A 23716-nucleotide genomic window follows, 5' to 3' on the forward strand; every position below is an offset into this window, starting at 1 on the left:
ATGATGTGAATAGCCAACTCATTGAAAAAGACCCTGATTCTGGGAAAGAGTGAAGATATAAAGAAAAGAGGGTGGCAGAGGATAGGATGGTTGTATAATATCACCGATTCCATGGACATGATCTTGAGCAAACTCTGGGCCATAGTGAGGGACAGGGAAGCCTGGAATGCTGCAGTCTATGGGGTCACAATTGAACACAACTTAGTGAATGAAGGTCAACAACAGTGGATTCAGAACAGTGCTTGGCATGCATCGAGTGCCATGAAAATGCTGATAACTCTCCCAGTTTCCAGACAATGTAAAGATCTAAATCATGAAATGATCTCTCAGATGTAGAATTTTCTGTTCATATCACACTATAAAAGCAAGGATAAGTGGTGCACTGGTTTTTAAGGGAAGATTTTGTTTAGCAGTCAGATGAGTACTTACTAAAGCAACGCTATAGTTAATTTACCATTTTTTATAAGATGAATGTGGATAAGTCATTTTGGAATTTTAATTCTATGGTTATATATTTTGCTAATATTCTAATTTTTGGCCTCAAATATAAGGCCAAATTTGCTACATATTCTTTTTAATAAATTTATTAATACAGGCTTCCCTGGTAGCTCAGACAGTAAAGAGTCTGCCTGCATTGTGGGAGACCCAGGTTCTATCCCTGGGTTGGGAAGATGCCCTGGAGAAGGAAATGACTACCCACTCCACTATTCTTGCCTGGAGAATACCATGAACAGAGGAGCCTGGTGGGCTATAGTCCACGGGGTCGTAAAGTGCCAGACACAACTGAGTGACTTCACTTTTCTTTCTTATCAACACAAGAGAAAGTAATTTCATCATTCTTACTAGACTGGTAATGCTTGGCAAATTTATTTCCAAGTATTTTCTTGAGTGTACATCTAATTATTCGCATAAGTTCACTTAAGGAAACCTGTCTTTAAGTATCATTACTCATAAATCTAAAATGAAGATAAAGATGCAGTCAACACCACTATCTGTCAATGATAGAATTATTGCTCTGATGCTTTTGTCAATATCAATACACATTCTGTGAGTCTTAGTTAAAGGTAGTTATATTGTTTTTTAAATTAATATTTTATCTGTAAAAAATTATTTTCATATTATCAGTATTTACTGTTTTTCTAGCTTTATTGCAATATATTGACATAACATTATGTAATTTTAATTGTGCAAGGTGTTGATTTGATCGATGAATATATGACAAATGATTGCCCCAGAGATTTATCTAACACCTGAATCATAGCACATCCATCACATTTCTTGCTTGTGGTAGGAACATTCACACCTGTGCTGAGAGATAATTATGCCTTTATTATGCTGAGGTACATTCTATGTTTATTCAATTGATCGAGAGATTTTTTTTAATCACAAAAATATATTGAATTTTGTCAAATGCTTTTTCTGCATATGGTTACCATATGATTTTTATCTTTCATTCTGTTAGCATGGTATATCAAATTAATCTTGCAGATGTTGAAACAGCCTTGCATCCTTGAAGTAAATTCCACTTGATCATGATGCATAATCCTTTTAATGTACTGTTGACTTTGGATTGCTAATATTTTGTCGAGGATTTTTGTGCCTGTGTTCATCAGACATATTGGCCTATAATCTTATTTTCTTTTTAGTGCCCTTGACTAGTTTTGGTTTTAGGGTAATGCTAGCTTTATAAAATGATTTTGGAAGAGTTCTTGACTCATATTTTTTGGAAGAATTTCAGAAGTGTTGGTATTAATTTTTCTTTAAATGTGCGTTAGAATTCACCAATGAAGCCATCTGGACCCAGGTGTTTTGTTCATTTACTTGTAAAATACTTTTTTTTTTTTTGATAACTGATTCAGTACTCTTACTAGTAATGTATGTGTTTAGATTTTCAGTTTTTTATGACTCAGTCTTGGTAGGTTGTATGTTTCTAAAAATTTATCAGTTTCTTCAAGGTTGTCTAGTTTGCTACTATATGATTGTTCATAGTAGTCTCTTTTGATTCATTCTTTGTATTTGTATAGTATCAAGTTCTCTTCTTTCATTTGCATTTTTCTTACCTGAAACTTCTTTTTATTCTTGGTTACCGTAGTTAAAAGTTTGTCTATTTTTATTTTAAAAAAAAATTGGTTGCTCAATAGCATGTTATTTAATCTCCATGAGCATGCGATTTTTCCAGTTTCTGCCTGTGATTAATTTCTAATTTCATACTGTTGTGATTGAAAAAGATGCTTGATGTGATTTGATTTCCTTCTTCTTACATTTGCTAAGACTTGCTTTGTAACCTAACATATGATTTTCCCTGATGTATGTTCCATGGGTTCTTGTGAAGAATGTGTATTCTACTGCTATTGGTTGGAACTTTCTATAAATATTCATAAAGTCTATCTGTTTAAATGTGTCAGTTCCATCTTTTCATATTGAATTTCTATTTGGATGATATATCCATTATTTAAACTGAAGCACCGAAGTCTCCTACTATTGTTGTATTTGCTATTTCTCCCTTCAGTTCTATAAATGTTTCTTAATGTATTTTTGTGCTCGGGCTTTAGGTTCTATTTGTATATTTTCATCAGACTTTTGATATTATGTTAATTTTGCTAAAGTTATTTTACTTTAGCAATTCATTATAGGACTACTTCAGTGCTGCCTAAGGCATGGTGTTGAGGGAGATATACAAGTAAATCTTCACAGGATGTTCTCATCCACAAAATATTTAATTTCATTTAATGAGAAAATTATTAGCAAATTCAAACTGATCCAAATACATTATACCCCAAAGACTTTGTAGTATTTTCTTTTAGAACTATTTTTAATATTTTTAAACATTATTTAAATAATATTTGAATTATTTTCATTTATACAGAAATGAACACCAAGTAGAATATAACTCCCTATTAAATGATATGTTTAAGTAGACAGCCAAAGTATTTTTTACCTTATTCTAAAAAGGAGAATTTAATTTTTAAAGTAACATCCCTTCTTTTTTGCTTCAAAACTAATGCATTTTGCTAAATAATGCATTACTTTCTGTACTGAGTTCATATTTCTTTCATGCAAATTTTATAATTTTTCAAAACGTTGCAGTTAATATGAATAATGTTATATCACGGCAGATGGTGATTGCAGCCATGAAATTAAAAGCTGCTTACTCCTTGGAAGGAAAGTTATGACCAACCTAGATAGCATATTCAAAAGCAGAGACATTACTTTGCCAACAAAGGTCCGTCTATTCAATGCTATGGTTTTTCCAGTGGTCATGTATGGATGTGAGAGTTGGACTGTGAAGAAACCTGAGTGCCAAAGAATTGATGCTTTTGAACTGTGGTGTTGGAGAAGACTCTTGAGAGTCCCTTGGACTACAAGGAGATCCAACCAGTCCATTCTGAAGAAGATCAGTCCTGGGATTTCTTTGGAAGAAATGATGCTAAGGCTGAAACTCCAGTACTTTGGCCACCTCATGTGAAGAGTTGACTCATTGGAAAAGACTCTGATGGTGGAAAGAATTGGGGGCAGGAGGAGAAGGGGACAACAGAGGATTTGATGGCTGGATGGCATCACTGACTCGATGGATGTGAGTTTGAGTGAACTCAAGGAGTTGGTGATGGACAGGGAGGCCTGGCATGCTGCAATTCATGGGGTCGCAGAGTCAGACATGACTGAGCGACTGAACTGAACTGAACTGATGGCATAAACTGGTAGATTTGATAACTAAGTAGATATTAGTTAAGGATACCAACTGCAATATTTATTCATGTTCTTTTAATTGCAATTTGTAGGTTTTATGAGTCATGGTATCTGTCTAAATTCCATCTGGGCCAGTTTAATAATATTTACAACTACAGTCACTTTTTGAGATATAATAATGTTGATTCTGTAAACTAGATTTCTCTATCATATTCTCTAGTTATTAATAACATAATAATGTTGATACACTCAAAAGTTGCAAGACTTCATTTCTCTAGTATCTGGGTTTTGTTGCAGTCTATTCTCTATAACCATATTTTGATTTGCTGTTTATAGTACGCTTAGATTCATACTATGCTCCTGTGATTAGCATAGGAAACATACATACGATCAGATATTATTGCAATATGGAAAGAAATCTCTACCTTCTGTGTGAAAGTCAAAAGTTATGCCAAGAAAGTTTTAATAATAATTCTTCCCAAGAAGAAAATAAACTTTCTTCTTCATTATGAATGTGAAAGTGTTAGTCACTCAGTGGGATCAGACTGTTTGCAACCCATGGACTGTAGCCTGCCAGGCTCCTCTGTCCATGTAATTCTCTAGGCAAGAATACTGGAATGACTCGCCATTCCCTTTTCTAGGGAATCCAGGGAATCGTCTTCAACTAGAAGTTGAACCCGGGTCTCCTACATTGAGAGCAGATTCTATACTATCTGAGCCACCAGAGAAGCTTTCATTATGAGGTGTAAGAGATTGTTCTCCACTATGGTACTCATGTAATATGGGAGACCTGGGTTCGAACCCTGGGTTGGGAAGATCCCCTGGAGAAGAAAAAGGCTACCCACTCCAGTATTCTGGCCTGGAGAATTCTGTGGACTGTATAGTCCATAGGGTCGCAAAGAGTCAGACAGGACTGAGTGACTTTTACTTTCATGATACCCATAAATTAATTTATGCCACTAATTATCCTGAGGGTTAACATTCCTTAAGCAGTAAACTTAGGAAACATTGCATACCTATTTGCTTGTTCTGTTTAACTCATGCCTAAAAATAGTGTGAACACAAATATTATTTCGTGTGTGTGTGTGTATTTGTTACTCAGCTACTTTTTGTTAGAACATATAGGTCTAATGTAATCAAGAATACCATTTGATGTATACTTATATTCATTTGGGACAGAATGTTAGTCTCTGACATTTGAGTGGTAGCTAACGCATGTGTATTACAAACATCAACTTGAAAAAATAGCCTTATGGTTAACAGCCTTTTGATTTTGTTAAAATTTTGTTAAAAGACACTTATTTCTTAAATAAATTTAGACCAGAGGTATAAAAATTTGTTTCTTCTATGTGGCCTTCAAAAATTCTATTTAATTGAAGAAAAAATCCCTAAAATATAAAACACTGAATTGTATTTATTTTAATTACATGTCCTTGGTAAGTATGTCTGAAATGTGTTCCCTATAAGCATTATGTTAATATTTTTGATGCTATTATAATTGTAATAAGTTTAATCTGATGAATGACTTTTTCTTTTAATTCAGTGTTCAAATAATTTTAACAATATACCAATTTCAGAAAAGATTTCTTTCCATGTATGTTCAGACAATATTTAGAGGGTGTTAAACAATGAAAGGTAATATATATTTAAAGATTGCTTAAAAATCTTGAACGATTACACATATATTTTGTGTAAGTGAATGCGGTTTCAGCACATAGCATTCTAAATGCAAACATCAAATCTTTATCGTTTAAAAATAGCTAAAAAAAGAACATCCTCTACCCCAAATTGCAGCAGCAAATCAGGAAGATTGATTTAAGTTCCATATTCTCAAAGCATAGAATATTAGATTTGGTTGACTTGTGTTTCTATACATAGACCTAAACAATATCTATATGTAAAGGGCAGTCATATTATGGAAAAGTAATTCAATGTGTTAAATATCATTTTAAAACAGTGAAGTTATAGATGCTAAATTATATGAGAACTGTTTATTTAGAGTGTTTTGAAAGAGATGGGAATATCAGACCACCTTACCTGCCTCTTGAGAAACCTATATGCAGGTCAGGAAGCAACAGTTAGAACTGGACATGGAACAACAGACTGGTTCCAAATAGGAAAAGGAGTACATCAAGGCTGTATATTGTCACCCTGCTTATTTAACTTATATACAGAGTACATCATGAGAAATGCTGGGCTGGAAGAAGCACAAGCTGGAATCAAATTGCCAGGAGAAGTATCAAGAACCTCAGATATGCAGATGACACCACCCTTATGGCAGAAACTGAAGAGGAACTCAAAAGCCTCTTGATGAAAGTGAAAGTGGAGAGTGAAAAAGTTGGCTTAAAGCTCAACATTCAGCAAATGAAGATCATGGCATCTCGTCCCATCACTTCATGGGAAATAGATGGGGAAACAGTGGAAACAGTGTCAGAATTTATTTTTTGGAGGCTCCAAACTCACTGCAGATGGTGATTGCAGCCATGAAATTAAAAGCTGCTTACTCCTTGGAAGGAAAGTTATGACCAACCTAGATAGCATATTGAAAAGCAGAGACATTACTTAGCCAACAAAGGTCCATCTAGTCAAGGCTATGGTTTTTCCAGTGGTCATGTATGGATGTGAGAGTTGGACTGTGAAGAAAGCTGAGCGCCAAAGAATTGATGCTTTTGAACAGTGGTGTTGGAGAAGACTTTTGAGAGTCCCTTGGACTGCAAGGAGATCCAACCAGTCCATTCCCAAGGAAATTAGTCTTGAATATTCATTGGAAGGACTGATACTGAAGCTGAAACTCCAAAACTTTGGCCACCTGATGTGAAGAACTGACCCATTGGAAAAGTCCCTGATGTTGGGAGAGATTGAAGGCAGGAGAAGGGGATGCCAGAGATTGAGATGGCTGGATGGCATCACCGACTTGATGGACATGAGTTTGAGTAAACTCCGGGAATTGATGATGGACAGGGAGGCATGGTATGCTGTGATTCATGGGGTTGCAAAGAGTCGGACACAACTGAGCGACTGAAGTGAGCCGAACCTCGGTGCCTCAGAACAATATCTGGCTCAGAGCTTATAAACAAAAGTTTTATAGTTTAGTAAAGATATTTGTTAGATGAATTCTCAGTGATTGAGTAAATTACTAAGCTTATAAAGAGAGTATATATTGATTCTTACATGAATTAATAGTTTGGATAAAGAAATATGTCTAAATTATAGAATGTTTATGTGAATTATTCCTAATAAACAATGCAAAAAAGTATACAGAAGAAAAAGTTTTTGGATCATTCCAGAGGTCATGATAAATCTTTTAAATTCTTGAGGTTCTATGTGGGCCCAATGTTCATGATAGGAATTGATAAAGGATACAGCTGTAAATTATAATTTAATCCGCATGTTCAATAAATGTTTCTTTTGCTTTTATTGTCTGAGCACTATGCTAAAAGTTGGGGATGCGGAAATAAACAAGACAATTTGAGTCTTTGTTCTCAAGAAGTTGACATTTTAGTCAGGGGTTGTCATGATGACATCTTTGGTCTACACAAGGAAGCAATGAAGCCAGTGGTATCCTCTGCCTTATTGTTTGAGAATATGGAACTAAGTTACTTCCTTTATGCTCCTGATCTGTCTCAGAAGTTCTGGGTGGAGAATATTCTTTTCTTCATTTCCTTCAAAAGAGGGCTAGAGAATACTTGTATGTGCTTAGAATCTGTTACTACATTTGCTTCAGACAAAATGAATGGGGATCGAAACAAAACCATCAATAACAAAGTGAAAACTTATATCAAGACCAAAGAATATTTATTTTTTAGAAACATTTCTTACATTCTTGTATGTGAAATTGCACATTTGTGAATTTAGAGCATATAGGAAGCTGTTGGACTCTAAATTTAGTAATAAAATGAAACTGTTCCTTTCTTCCAGACAATAGTGCCTATTGCTTATAAGGATCTCAGAAGCAGGAACTTAAACATTCCTGTCATTATTATAAAGAACCTTCTATATATCAGGTCAGGTGATAAAAATAAAAGTCTAAATGTCAATTCAATACTAACGGATTCTTTAAAAAAAAAAAACAGGAATCTTAAATGTTATCTCAATAAGGGATGCTCTACATTGTTCTCTAAGTTCACTCGCTTCATTTCCTTCAGTCATAAGAACTACATCTCTGAAATAGCATTAGCTTAAAAAACAATGTGCTTTCTGAAAGTCATGTGTGGAGTTATTTTATTTACTTATAAGTGCACATTTAGCTTGACTGTCTGAGTATAGGTACATATTACAAATACTTAGACTAAAATATAACATATACTTTCCTACAACAGAAGGTTTCCAGGCATCTCCGCAGAACTCATCTCACTGGCCTATTGACAAAAAAAAAAACAAAAACAAAAAACTTTTCTAGACATGCTCTCTATTTGGCTTACACTCATATAGGCTGACTCCACAATAAAACCCAACTAAAAGAATAGATGTTTTTGGAATTCAGCATTTGAGAATTTAGAACTTAGTCTGTGTGGCTGCCAAACTTGAACATGAGGATATTTTATAAGTGAAGAATGTTTTGTGCTTGAGTTTACCTGCCAATAAGTTTGAACTGATCCCAAGAGGGATTTTATATTTCTCATTGATAAGTCAAAAATGGGTTTTACATGTGCCTAAAATGATTATTCCCTCATTCATTGTAGAGTAGTTGACTATGTCAAATAAAATCACAGTTTTGTGAAGTTATAGGGAAAAATAAACTAAAGTAAAGCAGGCTGTTTCCTGTGTTGGTTGTCTTTCACAGAATATAGATGATGGTGTTGCATTGGAGAGTGTTTTGAAACAAAGGTGTTATTATATATTTTCCTTGCCAAACTGCTATACTTGTAGTATCCTTGTAGGGACCCACTGTTTTCCAAAGCTCTGACTCAGACATAGCCTTAGGTAGTCAAATTTGCAAAATGACCTTGCCATATCTGGCTTCAGTTGATTGGATTCAGTTAAGTACCTGACTCAAAGCAATCAATCCATAGAATGTTTGATAAAATATAAAAAAAGCTAGGAATGAATATTCAGTTCAGTTCAATCACTCAATCATGTCCAACTCTTTGCAACTCCATGAATTGCAAAATGCCAGGCCTCCCTGTCCATCACCAACTCCCGGAGTTCACTCAAACTCACGCCCATCGAGTCAGTGATGCCATCCAGCCATCTCATCCTCTGTCGTCCCCTTCTCCTCCTGCCCCCCCAATCCTTCCCAGCATCAGAGTCTTTTCCAATGAGTCAACTCTTCACATGAGGCGACCAAAGTACTGGAGTTTCAGCTTTAGCATCATTCCTTCCAAAGAACACCCAGGGCTGATCTCCTTTAGAATGGACTGGTTGGATCTCCTTGCAGTCCAAGGGACTCTCAAAAGTCTTCTCCAACACCACAGTTCCAAAGCATCAATTCTTCGGCACTCAGCTTTCTTCACAGTCCAACTCTCACATCCATACATGACCACTGTAAAAACCATAGCCTTGACTAGATGGACCTTTGTTGGCAAAGTAATGTCTCTGCTTTCGAATATTCTGTCTAGGTTGATCATAATTTTCCTTCCAAGGAGTAAGCGTCTTTTAATTTCATGGCTGTCGTCACCATCTGCAGTGATTTTGGAGCCCAAGAAGATAAAGTCTGACACTGTTTCCACTGTTTCCCCATCTATTTCCCATGAAGTGATGGGACCAGATGCTATGATCTTAGTTTTCTGAATGTTGAGCTTTAAGCCAACTTTTCACTCTCCTCTTTTTTCTCAAAAAGCCTAAGTAATTGAGAAATTAAGAGATGATCTGGTTATAGTGAATTCTATATTTGAAAGTATGAATGTGTGCCCTTTGCCAGGTGGCACTTGTGGCAAAAAACCCACTAGCCAATGCAGGAGACATAAGAGATGCAGATTCAGTCCCTGGGTTGGGAAGATCCCCAGGAGGAGGGTTTGGCAACCCACTCCAGTATTCTTGCATGAAGAATCACGTGGACAGAGGAGCCTGGCAGGCTACAGTTCATACAGTTGCAAAGAGTCTGACACAACTGAAGCAGTGGATGCACATGCATGTGTACAGAGGTAGATCATAAAGGAAATGAGCCAGTCAAGCTGTAAATATATCTGAGTTAGTGGGTAAAGAAGCTATGAGGGCAGCAAGATCTATATGATAAAGGAGAGATATAAAGTAAAAGAAAAATATCTTCAAGTGGCAAAGAGACTCTAACATGTAAATATACACACTCCTAATGCAAAAGTTCTTTACAAAGAAATGAAGTATCCTTGGACCCAAATAGAGACCTGCCTGCCCATACTACTGATCATTATGTTTTGAACACAAACAGATGAGATTGCAAAAAGACGTGAATATTCAGTAAATGCTATATACAAGCCATTCTGTATTGAACACTTGTATCCTTTCATCCTTGTGGCAGATTTGTTCATTCTTCCAATCAGCCCATATTTTGAGCACTTCCATTGAACTCATATTGATAGCTGTTGATTGAGCATCTACTTACTACTTTCTCTGATATTTGGGAGTGTAACATCTTGCCCTTAGGGAGCATATTTTTTTGGGGAGGATGATGCATAAACAGAGCTTCTCAGGTGGTGCTAGTGGTAAAGAACCGCCTTCCAGTGCAGTAGATATAAGAGATGCAGCCTCAATCCCTGGGTCAGGAAGATCCCCTGGAGTAAGGCATAGCAACCCCTTCTATATTCTTGCCTGGAGAATCCCATGTATAGAAGAGCCTGGTGGGCTACAGTCTATATGGTCCCAAAATGTTAGATACAACTGAAACAACCTAGCCTGCATGCACACACAATGCATAAACATTAAGCATATTAGACACAGGAATTATATAGTAAATATGTTAGTTTCAGTTCTCTGGTGAATAGGCCCTAATATTAAAAAAAATAATCATCTATGGAAAATTTATTAAGTTGTTCCCTTGGGATCAACACCTGTGGAGGAAGGAAGGGGTAGGATTGGACAAAGGAGTAGTTGAATTGCAGTATGGAATTAACATTGAGGGAAGTGTCAAAGCTTTTATTTTCTCCCTCTATTCATAACCAACCTTGGAATGTGGGTTGCCTCCTGGGAGAAATAATGATCTTGGGCAAGAATATTTTCTTTAGCTAGAGACAGTTCCTGAAGAGGAAGTCATCAGAGCACTATTGACAGTGCAAGCTTCAAGAGTTAGGAGAAGGAATGCAAGGAATTTCTCTGTGTTGATTTTCTATCCTGCAAATTTACTATATTCATTGATTAGCTCTAGTAATTTTCTGGTGGAGTCTCTAGGGTTTTCTATGTAGAGGATCATGTCACCTGCAAACAGTGAGAGTTTTACTTCTTCTTTTCCAATTTAGATTCCTTTTATTTCTTTTTCTGCTCTGATTGCTTTGGCCAAAACTTCCAAAACTATGTTGAATAGTAGTGGTGAAAGTGGGCACCCTTGTCTTGTTCCTGACTTTAGGGGAAATACTTTCAATTTTTGACCATTAAGGATGTTTCCTGTGGGTTTGTCATATATAGCTTTTATTATGTTAAGGTATGTTCCTTTTATTCCTGCTTTCTGGAGAGTTTTTATTATAAATGGATGTCGAATTTTGTCAAAGGCCTTCTCTGCATCTATTGAGATAATCATATGGCTTTTATTTTTCAATTTGTTAATGTGATGATTTACATTGATTGATTTGTGGATATTGAAGAATAGAAAGAGAAATTAAAGAAACAATTCCATTCACCATTGCAACAAAAAGAATAAAATACTTAGGAATATATCTACCTAAAGAAATGAAAGACCTATATATAGAAAACTATAAAACACTGGTGAAAGAAATCAAAGAGGACACTAAAAGATGGAGGAATATACCGTGTTCATGGATCAAAAGAATCAATATAGTAAAAATGAGTATACTACCCAAAGCAATCTATAGATTCAATGCAATCCCTATCAAGCTACCAATGATATTTTTCACAGAGCTAGAACAAATAATTTCACAATTTGTATGGAAATACAAAAAACCTCGAATAGCCAAAGCAATCTTGAGAAAGAAGAATGGAACTGAGGAATCAACCTGCTTGACTTCAAGATCTACTACAGAGCCACAGTCATCAAGACAGTATGGTACTGGCACAAAGACAGAAATATAGATCAATGGAACAAAATAGAAAGCCCAGAAATAAATCCACATACCTATGGACACCTTATCTTTTGACAAAGGAGGCAAGAATATACAATGGAGAAAAGATAGTCTCTTTAACAAGCGGTGCTGGGAAAACTGGTCACCCACTTGTAAAAGAATGAAAATAGAACACTTTCTAATACCATACACAAAAATAAACTCAAAATGGTTTAAAGATCTAAATGTAAGACCAGAAACAATAAAACTCCTAGAGGAGAACATAGGCCAAACACTCTCTGACATAAACCACAGCAGGATCCTCTATGACCCACCTCCCAGAATATTGGAAATAAAAGCAAAAATAAATAAATGGGACCTAATTAAAATTAAAAGTTTCTGCACAACAAAGGAAACTATAAGCAAGTGAAAAGACAGCCTTCAGAATGGGAGAAAATAATAGCAAATGAAGCAACTGATAAAGAATTAATGTCAAAAATATACGAGCAACTCCTGCAATTCAATTCCAGAAAAATAAACGACCCAGTCAAAAAATGGACCAAAGAACTAAACAGACATTTCTCCAAAGAAGACATACGGATGGCTAAGAAACACATGAAAAGATGCTCAACATCACTCTTTATCAGAGAAATGCAAATCAAAACCACAGTGAGGTACCATTTCACACCAATCAGAATGGCTGCTATCCAAAAGTCTACAAGCAATAAATGCTGGAGAGGGTGTGGAGAAAAGGGAACCCTCTTACACTGTTGGTGGGAATGCAAGCTAGTACAGCCACTATGGAGGACAGTGTGGAGATTCCTGAAAAAATTGCAAATAGAACTGCCTTATGACCCAGCAATCCCACTGCTGGGCATACACACCGAGGGAACCAGAATTGAAAGAGACACATGTACCCCAATGTTCATCGCAGCACTGTTTATAATAGCTGGGACATGGAAGCAACCTAGATGTCCATCAGCAGATGAATGGATAAGAAAGCTGTGGTGCATATACACAATGGAGTATTACTCAGCCATTAAAAAGAATACATTTGAATCAGTTCTAATGAGGTGGATGAAACTGGAGCCTATTATACAGAGTGAAGTAAGCCAGAAAGAAAAACACCAATACAGTATACTAACACATATATATATAGAATTTAGAAAGATGGTAACAATAACCCTGTATGCTAGACAGCAAAAGAGACACAGATGTATAGAACAGTCTTTTGGACTCTCTGGGAGAGGGCACGGGTGAGATGATTTAGGAGAATAGCATTGAAACATGTATGATATCATATGTGAAACAAATTGCCAGTCCAGGTTTGATGCATGATACAGGATGCTTGGGTCTGGTGCACTAGGATGACCCAGAGGGATGGTATGGGGAGGGAGGAAGGAGGGGGATTCAGAATGGGGAACACATGTACACCCGTGGTGGATTCATGTTGACGTATGGCAAAACCAATACAATAATGTAAAGTAATTGGCCTCCAATTAAAATAAATAAATTTATATTAAAAATAAAAGAGGAGAATTATTTCTGCAAGGGTATTTCTATGCCAGATCATAGAATGCAAACAGTGTATTGGAATATGATAAATGTTATAAAAGATAAATTTGGGTAACAAGAATCCAGATAGTTGGGAGATTTTTTTTTCTGAATTTATCTGCGGATGGTGATGTTTGAATAAAGAGATAAAGAGTTGCATGACATGACATGTCCTTTCATACAGAAGGGACAAAACTAAGACTGAAATGATCCAGGATTTTGAGTATGTATTGAAAAGTTTTAACTGTTTCTAATAACATCACTTTTCCTGTAAGCACTGAGAATGAAATGAAAGGGAGGAGTTGAAAGTGAGGAGTAGAAACTAAAAGACCTATTAGAATAGTAAGAGCTGGTAAGAGTTGATGTTAGTTTAGGCTATATCTGTACCCTTGGAGATTTAAGAAATTATCAGATTCTGTGTATATTTTGAAGTACAGCTAATGAGATTCCTTTTGGTGTTTGTGAGAAGGAAAAAAAAAAAAAACATTGCTATAGATGCCTCCAAGATATGCAATCTGATCAACTGTAAAGATGCCATTTGCCTCAACTGAGATAAGGAGACTGGGACAAGGAAGGATGTTTGGGGGAAGAGAGGATGGTGATGGGCTGATTACCATGTAGATGCTATTTCAACTACCAGATTGAATAAACTCACCAAGAAATTATGAAAAAAAAAAGTGTGAGAGAGGAAGGAAACTGAAAAGAAGCATGAGGAATGATCTATGAGAAAGACATAATTTTTCCCAATTTAAAGAGGTCTCAGAAACTAAAATAGTTTGAGAGTAATCAAGTAGGCTTGAATCATTTTCTGGTTGCCCAAATCACCTTATACTTTTCCCCCAGTTTTTTCTTAGAGACTTAATGGGAGTTTGTGATGTTGAGGTTTAGAAGCTCTATATAATCCATTCTTCTTGTAGATGAAATGTCATGTGTTATTGTTAAATCTTTTCATTAATTATATATACATAGCTTCCTCCCCACCCCAACAAAATGCTGTATCTTAGTTAATGTTTACCTTAAAAATCATTCTGTTCTCCATGCTGTTCTTTAAAGGTACTCAAACCTAGAACTTCTTATAAATAATGGAAGACTTTTTTTCCCCTTTTCTCTCCTTTGTAAATACTATATCTAAGTAACATGTTTAATAAGAGACACTATTGATTTATCATCTGAATCATCAGGCAAGAGATATTAACTTTATGAGATCTCGATAGCTTTTTCTAGGATTTTAATATTAATAACCCTTTCCTAATCACATGAAGAATGAATTTTATGAAGGCTCTAGAATTAAAGAAACAAGTATATCCCTAATATATGAGTGCAGGTACCCAGAGTGCTATTATTCTTATTTATGCATCTTTTATCTAAGATAAATGAGGTTTATCACATGTGAAACTAGAAGATGGCTCTCAGCTGCACTCAAACTAATTCCTACTTATTATCCTTTGGAATCTAAATCCCCCCAGCATTGAAACCTACAATGTAGGGCTCAAGTTGAGACTGAATTGTAGAAGTAACATTATCCCCCAGATGGACACTATATGTCTCATTTTGCACTGCCATCTTAAGATACTGCTTTTCTAGTATTATAATCAAGTCAGTCAAATATAGCTTCACTTTTCAAGCCATAGAGTCTATAGACTTTAGTCACTGTTCCAAATGCAAACCTGTTTAGCCCTCTCCCTCAACCTTTCAGAAACTTGTGTGTGAACTTTTGGACAGTTACCTACCAATTTAATCCATCTTGACCTGGGGAACTAGTATTTATGTGTACAGTGGACAGATATATTTCTATTGTTAATGACTCCTTTAACAAAAGTCTAAAATTAGAGCTGATTTGAAGCCATGAGACCCCAACCAATATCTGAACTCTCTCTCCAGCCTGTTGACTTATGTTTCCCCCCTGCACTTGAGTGAAATGTACAGTCATAACTCAAGAAGTATATAATCATCTAGAAAAATCTTTGAAAATGCTACAGTGGCACAAATATATTTTAAAGAAGTATCACATACCCAGACTGTGATGTCATTACAGTACACTGAAGAACATCCACTACCAGTATGTTCTTTAACATGATTGTAGAAAAATTAGTAAGAATGCATAGATATTGCAGATCTGGAAGTTTCAGCATATCATACAACCCTTGTTATTAAAAGACTTAGTTATGCCTTAAACCCCTGAATAGGAAAAGCAATTTTATTTACTATTGTTTTAGAAAAGGGCTTTTATTGTCCTTAGATGAAATACAGAAACACTTGCCACAATTAGTTGAAGACATGTAACATATTTTGATCACATCGTATCTTTTCTGGATGATCGAGTATGGTAAAGTCACAGTACGTTTTTTTACGAAACTGTTTTACCTTTTTCTGGCCCAAGATCTTTTAAAATTATCTATGTACTTAGTTGATTGTGTCTGACTCATTGCGACCCCTTGGCCTGGAGCCCACCAGGCTCTTCTGTCAATGGAAATTTTCCAGGCAAGAATACTGGAGTGGGTTGCCATGCCCTCTTCCAGGGGATCATCCCAAACTAGGGCTCAAACCCAGGTATCCCTCATTGCAGCAAATTTTTTACCAGGTGAGCTACCCAAAAATTATATAGATCACTGTAAATTGCAAGTCAGTGATCTCTAGAGAGCAAAAGCCTTTCTAGTGATTCTTCTACCAAAAAAAGAAAAATAAAGGCATGGTTTCCAAAGAGCTAAAAGCCAGTTTGTGTCTTGACATTCATAGGTTAAAAATAAGACTGTCTTGGCTAGAATCTGTAATTATTTTGTGCTATTTTCATTACTAGGGGACTGTCATTATTCTGCTTAACTGACATTTCACCCTCAGTGGACTTGAACTGGCTATGGCTAAGTACCAACCTTTTTATTGACCTTAGGAGAAAAATATAATAATCTGAAGCTGCTCAAATTATTGTACATCTGTGCAAAATATGTAATTCTCTGTCAGAATTAAGAAATATTTTGGATTAGAAGGTATTTAGTTCATAAAAATACATAAATGTGTGTTTAACGATTCATTTAAACCACTAAAGATACCCATTTACTTTTCAAAAATAAAATGTGACCTACAACAGCTGTAAACCAGTAATCTCTTATCCTCTCCTAAAAGAGGATGATTATAGCTGTCTGTTCAGAAACCCAGGGCATGAGTACAGTTGGGAGAAACTGCCACTAATAATCTGCCATTGTGTGTGTGTGTGTGTGTGTGTGTATGTATGTATGTTTCTGTGTATGTGTGTGTGTGTGTGTATGTGTGGCATCTGTGTTCTTCAAGTGATAGTGGCCACGACTAACACAGCTATCTGGCTGCAGCATGGTGAGACCAAAGAGCGCTAGGTAACAAAATAACCATTTAACATTTTAAGAAATCAAAATAATACATGTCAAAGACAAAATACAATAGTAGCCCTTATATGGGCTGCTAAAAAAACATTTAAGCCCCAATTTACCCAGAGACAAAACTTCTATGAGAGAACAAAATGGTCTCTATTTTGGGGGTTGAGGATTAGTAACCTTCATGTCCATAAATATTCAGTCATATGCTTCTATTTTTGATTGATCAACTTATTATTTATCCACTTCCTATTTTTATAGGGGAGGATTTGACTCCCATGCCACACTCACTTTTCCTCCATTTCAGTTTTAATCATTGCCTTTATTTTTTTGGTGTTTCATATCCATGGCAGATTCATGTTGATGTATGGCAAAACCAATACAATATTGTAAAGTAAAAAATAAAAATATATATTTGAAAGTATATATATAATATATATTTAAAATATAAAATATTATATATATATACTTTCAGCTATAATTTTAATGAAATGAAATTTATTTTTCTTATTCTCAGAAGTACTTTTCTCTTGATGTCCTGTAGTCTGAGCATGTCAGGCCTCCTGGCTTTCTGTCCAGTTTTTTTCTCTTTCCTGCTTGTTTTTAGTAAGTTGGCAAACCAAAGCTTTCCTATCGCAATGTCCCTTCTTTCTTGAATTAAGTTTCAGCCATGGTTTACAGGTGATTGGTTAACATCCACTAAGATCTATTAGTATGATTATAACATGTCTTCTCAAAGGAGATCCTTCTTAGATCAACAGGGAATACAGTCTTACTTTTTAGCATTCATCACTTATTCTAAAACTTGCTGTGTTTAGCATTTCTCTTGTTTGAATCTTTTTTTTTTTTTTTTGGTAAAGCTTTTAGTGGTTCTAAGAGGATCCTATTTCCTTATTGTCTTGTTCAAGACCCTGGGGCAACTGATGGTCATTAGCTCTAGGATACTCTTAATTCCAACATGCTCTTAGGCATCCTTCTCTCCACTCCTATGTTGTGACTGCTTTTTTATCTACATGTATCATTTTATTTCCTGTCACAGTACCGTATTTGGCATTTAGTGAATAATATAGTTAATGATTATCAGCTTATACGAAATAATACCGATTTCAAAAATGCTTTGAGTACTTCACACTTCATTAGTAAATAAACTATTTGATGTGTATTTTCTTTACGGTAATATAAATACCTTGCTTTAACAATGCAGATATTGCAGGTAATGTTTTATTTTAAAATCAACTTTGAGATTTTTTCTGTTGATGTCCATCTTGTATTTAAAAGGACCTGGTGAAAGAGAAAACTAAATATATACAACTTACTGACTACATTTAGAAAAATAAATATATAAGCATGCTGCTATTTATTGGGTTGACCAAAAAGTTCATTTGGTTTTTTCCATTAAATCTTATGGGAAAACCCAAACAAACTTTTTTGGGCAACTGCTAAGTATTCTATGTAAGATGATAAATCAGAAGATTTATTTAAGTTGTATATACTAGACAAACAGTAACAACTGGAAATTTGTGATTTTAGATGTCTCTTAACTACTAATCAGCAATTAGTAACCAGGTGAATCTCTAAAAAGAGTTAAAATTTAGATCCTAGCTTAGTCATTTAATTACTTCCTGGAAGTTCTTGACAAGCTACTTAAACTCTCAGACTCAGATTCCAAATCTGAAAAGTGGGTAATAATACCTTTGCTTTTAGCTTATATTGGAATGTAATTTGATAACGTACAATGATATAATAAAAATAGTAGGCACATAATGGGAACTCAATATTTATGTTGAATACTATTATTACTTAAAGAAGATAATGTGTATTTTCTGTCATCAAACCACATTTTCTCTCAAAACCTAGGTATTTATTAGGACTGTGTTCCTGAGACTGGATTTATAATATACTAAACCATATGTAAGCACTTTGAGGGCATCAAGAAAGAAAGCATTCATTCGACTGGTTCTTTCTTCAGCAACTAAGGTACTAAAAATAAAGCACAATTCCAGATGCTAAAAAGAAGATGAATTTATATTTTATTATTTTTTTCTATTACATCCATTTATTTCAGGAATTACTTTTTAGAAAAAGGTTAAGTAAAAAAAGTCTTCAGATGAAAATTTCTCAACAATGACTATAAAACATTAAAAATATATGGAATTCTTTTTAATAATAGGAAAAGCAAAATTACTAGTGTGGAAGTTTTGACTGTCCACAGTGTTCAAAAATACTTTGTAAAGTATACACTGAAATGTCTTAATGCTGAAAGAGACCTTGGAACAAAGCCTCACTAAATATTTTTAGTTTTAGGTAATGAATGTCCTAAACTGCATTTAGTGATTTTTAAAGCTTAAAAATATAATGTACCATTCCAGTTTGTTCAAAGAGTATCCAAGATTTAATAGAATACTTAAGAAGCTGTTTAAATTCAATTAGAACTATATGTGGAAAAGGGATTTTTCGCATCTGTAAAGTTGATAGTAAATATTTATTTACCGAGTGATACTTGCTAATACTCTGCTTCCTAATTGCTTTTCTGTATTAAGAACAGACTAAGAATCAGTTTGAAGAGATTGCACTTTTCAAACTTTAACAATAGACTGTCTGAAAGCAAACATTTGCTCACTTGAGTGCTACAGTTCTATTTTAAATTACACTGAATTTGGGTTAATAAGACTGCAAACCTTTCCGACATGTGTTCCAGTTAACTGTGCATTTTAAAAGCACAATATTTCTCTCATCTTTCAAGGATTCCCTAACTATCTTTCAGTTATAGCATTTTCTATTCTTGTAGTTAATAATGAAAAGAGTGCTAAAGTGCTTTAGAGTTCAAGTAACAAATGTCCTTGTATTTATTAACTATGTAGTAGTTCCTATGCAAAACATATATTTCTGGTGAATTGTTTTCCCTTAAGGATTTGTGGATGTTCACCAGATCATTTTTATTACAATATGTACCAACATACATGTATTTGCATATATCCCTCTGCCATTTTTTGTTTGTTTCATTTGTTGAACATAATTTTTTCTGATTCTAAGACCTTCTTTCTTTGGTCTCTTCCTCTTTGATTTGCTTTTCTAGGAGATTATTCTCCTTAATGTATAAATATGTGGTCATACCTACCTTTTTAAAACTTTTGTTCTTTATATATCCTGTTCAATTTTTTTCTTCTACTGTTCCTCACTGCAGTATTCTTTCAAAAAAAATTTCCTCCCTGTGATCTATCTTTTCCTAGTCTTTTGGAACAAACACCAATCAGATTTCTTTATAAGAATTCTAGCAAAATTGCTCTAGAAAAGCACTGTGAAACACATTAATCAATTCTTCATCATCACCGTCTTTGACATTTAACAACCTTTGGCATACTTGTTGATTCCTCATCCTTGACTTTTTTTTTCCCCTCTCAGTCTCCATCACATATCCCCTTTGATATGTGTCAACTTTATCAGTGTTTGATTTCCAAATACTTGTTGATCTTTCTGTCTGACCCACTCCACCCCCTCAACTATGGGCTCAAATGCACCAGTCATCTTAGATATCTCCACTGAGAGGTCAAAATTAATATATCCAAACTTAATTATTTCCCCCATCCATGCCCAACAGACATCTTCTGTGGTTTTCATATCAGTAAATGCAATATATTTATAATGCAGTGTTGATGTTAACAACATGTATAGCAGAGGGTGGGACAATTCTGGTAGAGAAAACTGCTTTTCTGGTTACTAAATCTATGTCATCATGAGTTTCTGTTCTTTCAACCATTACATTAATCTATTAACAAATTCCATGGGCCTTATCTTCAAAATATTTTTAATATTGCTACTGTTTGGTATTTCTACAGGTTTTCTCTAAATTCTAGTCACCATAATGCCTAACCTGAGCTTTTAAAATAGCATCCTAACCTATCTACCCTCTCCCCTCAATTGTCTGGTATCCACACAGTTGCCATAGTGATCCTTTAAAAAATTTAAATAAAATCATACCCCTCCTTTGTTCAGCACTGTCAAATTCCTTTTCATTGTACATCAAAGCCAGTGTTCTTAACTACAATGGCCTAGAACCTACACTGTATCTTTTAACCTCCTGGTCAGCAGTCTTCCTCCAGCCACTCTGGCCTCTTTGATTTTCCATAAAGATATTAAGGGTGGCTGTGCCTCAGGGTTTTGCATTTTCTTTTAGGGGTGTGTGTATGTGTGTGTGTGTGTGTGTGTTAGTTGCTTAGTTGTGTCCAACTCTGTGCAAGTCCATAGACTGTAGCCCACCAGGCCCCTCCGTTCATGGGATTCTCCAAGAAAGAACACTGGAGCGGGTTGCCATTTCCTCCTCCAAAAGGAACTATAGAAAGAAAGTGAAGTCACTCAGTCATGTCCAATTATTTATGACCTCATAGACTGTAGCCTACCAGGCTTTTCCATCCATTGAATTTTCCAGGCAGGAGTACAGGAGTGAGTTGCCATTTCCTTCTCTATTCTTTTTGGTGGTCTGGCTTAATTGTTCTTTCCTACATACTGACCACTTTTCTTTTTACATGGCTCTGTTTAAATGTATTCTAGTTAGGTGAGGTGATATTTACAAAATTATCTAAAAAGCATCACCCTCAGCTAGCTCTCAATATTTACTCAGCCTTTATTTATTTTCTTCATGATTTCTACAGAATTTTGTGATTCTTCAGAGCATATGATTATATTTATTTTTCATATTACATATTTGTGTTTATATATTAGTTTTATTCCTCTCCTAAACACTGTAAATTTGATTATCTGACATTAGATGCTATCTGACTAATTATCTGTTAAATTAATTTAAAAAGAGTCATTTTTGTGATTCCTTATAGAGACAAACTAGAGAAAGGGAGGATTGAATTGCTTAGAGCATGCAGGTTACATAGAAGGAGTGTTCAATAATTTTGCAAACGCTGCAAAATATTTTTAGTTTTGAGGAAGGTGCTGGATCTAAGTATGACATGACATTAAAACTTATAATACGTTTAGGTTGGTTTAGACAGGAAGGAATTTAATGTCCCTTTTTAAAATGTTATTTACTAGCAGGAACTATTGTTATGATTAGGACGGATAAATTAAGAAGTGCCTAATAGAAAATAAATTAAACATCTTGATAAGCATAAGTACAGTGAAATCTAGATATCAAATAATCTGCAGTCATAAATGTTTCTTATTTTTGCATGACATTGGGCAAAATAACTATTCCTTGACCTAAAACACAGTCTTATCATCATTGTTTTTACACATTTGAATTAGAATTTCAAAAAAATCATAAAAGCAGATTTGGTCTGCCCTATGAAGTATTTGCTGTTGTATTTTTTCATGTCTGATGAGGCCTGTATGTGGCACATGGACAGACACTGATGTGGCATGACTTGAAGGGCCCTGAAAATCCCAATAACCAAAAATGATTGCTCCATCAATAATTAGGTATGGTGACTTAAATTGTTAGCAGGTGCATTTGACTTCTTCGAGCCTCAGTGAAGTGTTTTATTAAAGTCCTTCTTAAAATGTCCAGAAAGTCTTATTACCATGACCTGAGTTAACCAGCTGCTAATTATAACAAAGAGGGCAATATCAGGGGCTTCCCTGGTGGCTCAGATGGTAAAGAATCTGACTGCCATGGGGGAGACCCAGGTTTTATGCCTAGGTTGGAAAGATTCCCTGGAGAAAAGAATTACAACATACTTCAGTATTCTTGTCTAGAGAATTACATGGACAGAGGAGCCTGGTGAGCCTCAGTCCATGGTATTGCAAAGAGTTGGACACAACTGAGTGACTAACACACACAAAATTGAAGTCTGATGTTAAAGATATTTATAGTAGGGGATGGGGTAATTCTGATAGAGAAAATCTGGACAATCCACCCAAAAGGGTCTTGGGAACAACTGCATACTATGAAAGAATGAAAAAGATTGAAGAAATAGTGTAATAAGAGAGTGAGTGAATATTAAAACATATCTTGTTTTTAGTAAAACAGATAATGTCTGGAGTATGTTGTAAAAATAGAGGAGAGAAACTATCTAGAGTAGACTAACCCATCAATATCTCCTCATGACTTTGTGAAGATAGGATGAGAAGTAAAAGGAGGGAGGAGAAGGGAAATAGATCTGGAAGGGATCAAGATAATATTGTGTGCTGCTGCTAAGTCACTGCAGTCATGTCCAACTCTGTGCAACCCCATAGATGGCAGCCCACCAGGCTCCTCTGTCCCTGGGATTCTCCAGGCAAGACTACTGGAGTGGGTTGCCATTTCCTTCTCCAATATTGTGTGAAATCATGTTATATGCCTTGAATTCTAGCTCCATATTTAGCTGCATATATGAACATAGCCCACCAATTTACCTTTTCTAAGGAGTAGTTTCCTCTTCTCAAAAAATGTGGATCATAATATTTTCCACTATAAAGTGATCACAACATGGATAAATGTTAACAAATATTAATGGTATCATGAACATTAGTGGTGACTATTAGAGAAGGAAATTTCATGAGTATTCAGTGAATTTAAGGTACTCACATTGTCTCACTGAGTTTTCCTTTTGGCTCAGCTGGTAAAAAATCCACCTGCAATGTGGGAGACCTGGTTTTGATCCCTGGGTTGGGAAGATCCCCTGAAGAAGGGAAAGGTTACCCACTCCAGTATTCTGTTCTGGAGATTTCCACAGACTATGAAAAATTCAGACACCACTGAGCAACATTCACTTTACTTTATTGTCTCATTATTTGGCAGCTAACTCAAAACTTTACCCTTTTCTTTATCTATAGGATGATTATTTTATCTGTTAAAGGATTGCAGGGTATTAGAGCAGACTTGACTAAACATAAATTCCACAGCTAACATTTAGCATTAATAAATATTTAGGCTTTATCAGTCTGTTGCATTTTAGGAATCAGTGAACTAAAATGGAATAAATTGGGCAAATTTAATTCAGATGACCATTATATATACTACTGTGGGCAAGAATCCCTTAGAAGAAATGGAGCAGCCATGATAGTCAACAAAAGAGT

General features: G+C 35.2%; 1 protein-coding gene across 1 annotated transcript in view; it reads left to right on the forward strand.

The window, feature by feature from the left end:
* CDH18 (cadherin 18) overlaps positions 1-23716 on the forward strand; it is a 1279339-nt gene that overhangs the window by 583166 nt on the left and 672457 nt on the right. The window lies entirely within an intron of this gene.

The sequence above is a fragment of the Ovis canadensis genome, chromosome 16 (genome assembly GCF_042477335.2).
Source record: "Ovis canadensis isolate MfBH-ARS-UI-01 breed Bighorn chromosome 16, ARS-UI_OviCan_v2, whole genome shotgun sequence".
Classification (NCBI taxonomy): Eukaryota; Metazoa; Chordata; class Mammalia; order Artiodactyla; family Bovidae; genus Ovis; species Ovis canadensis.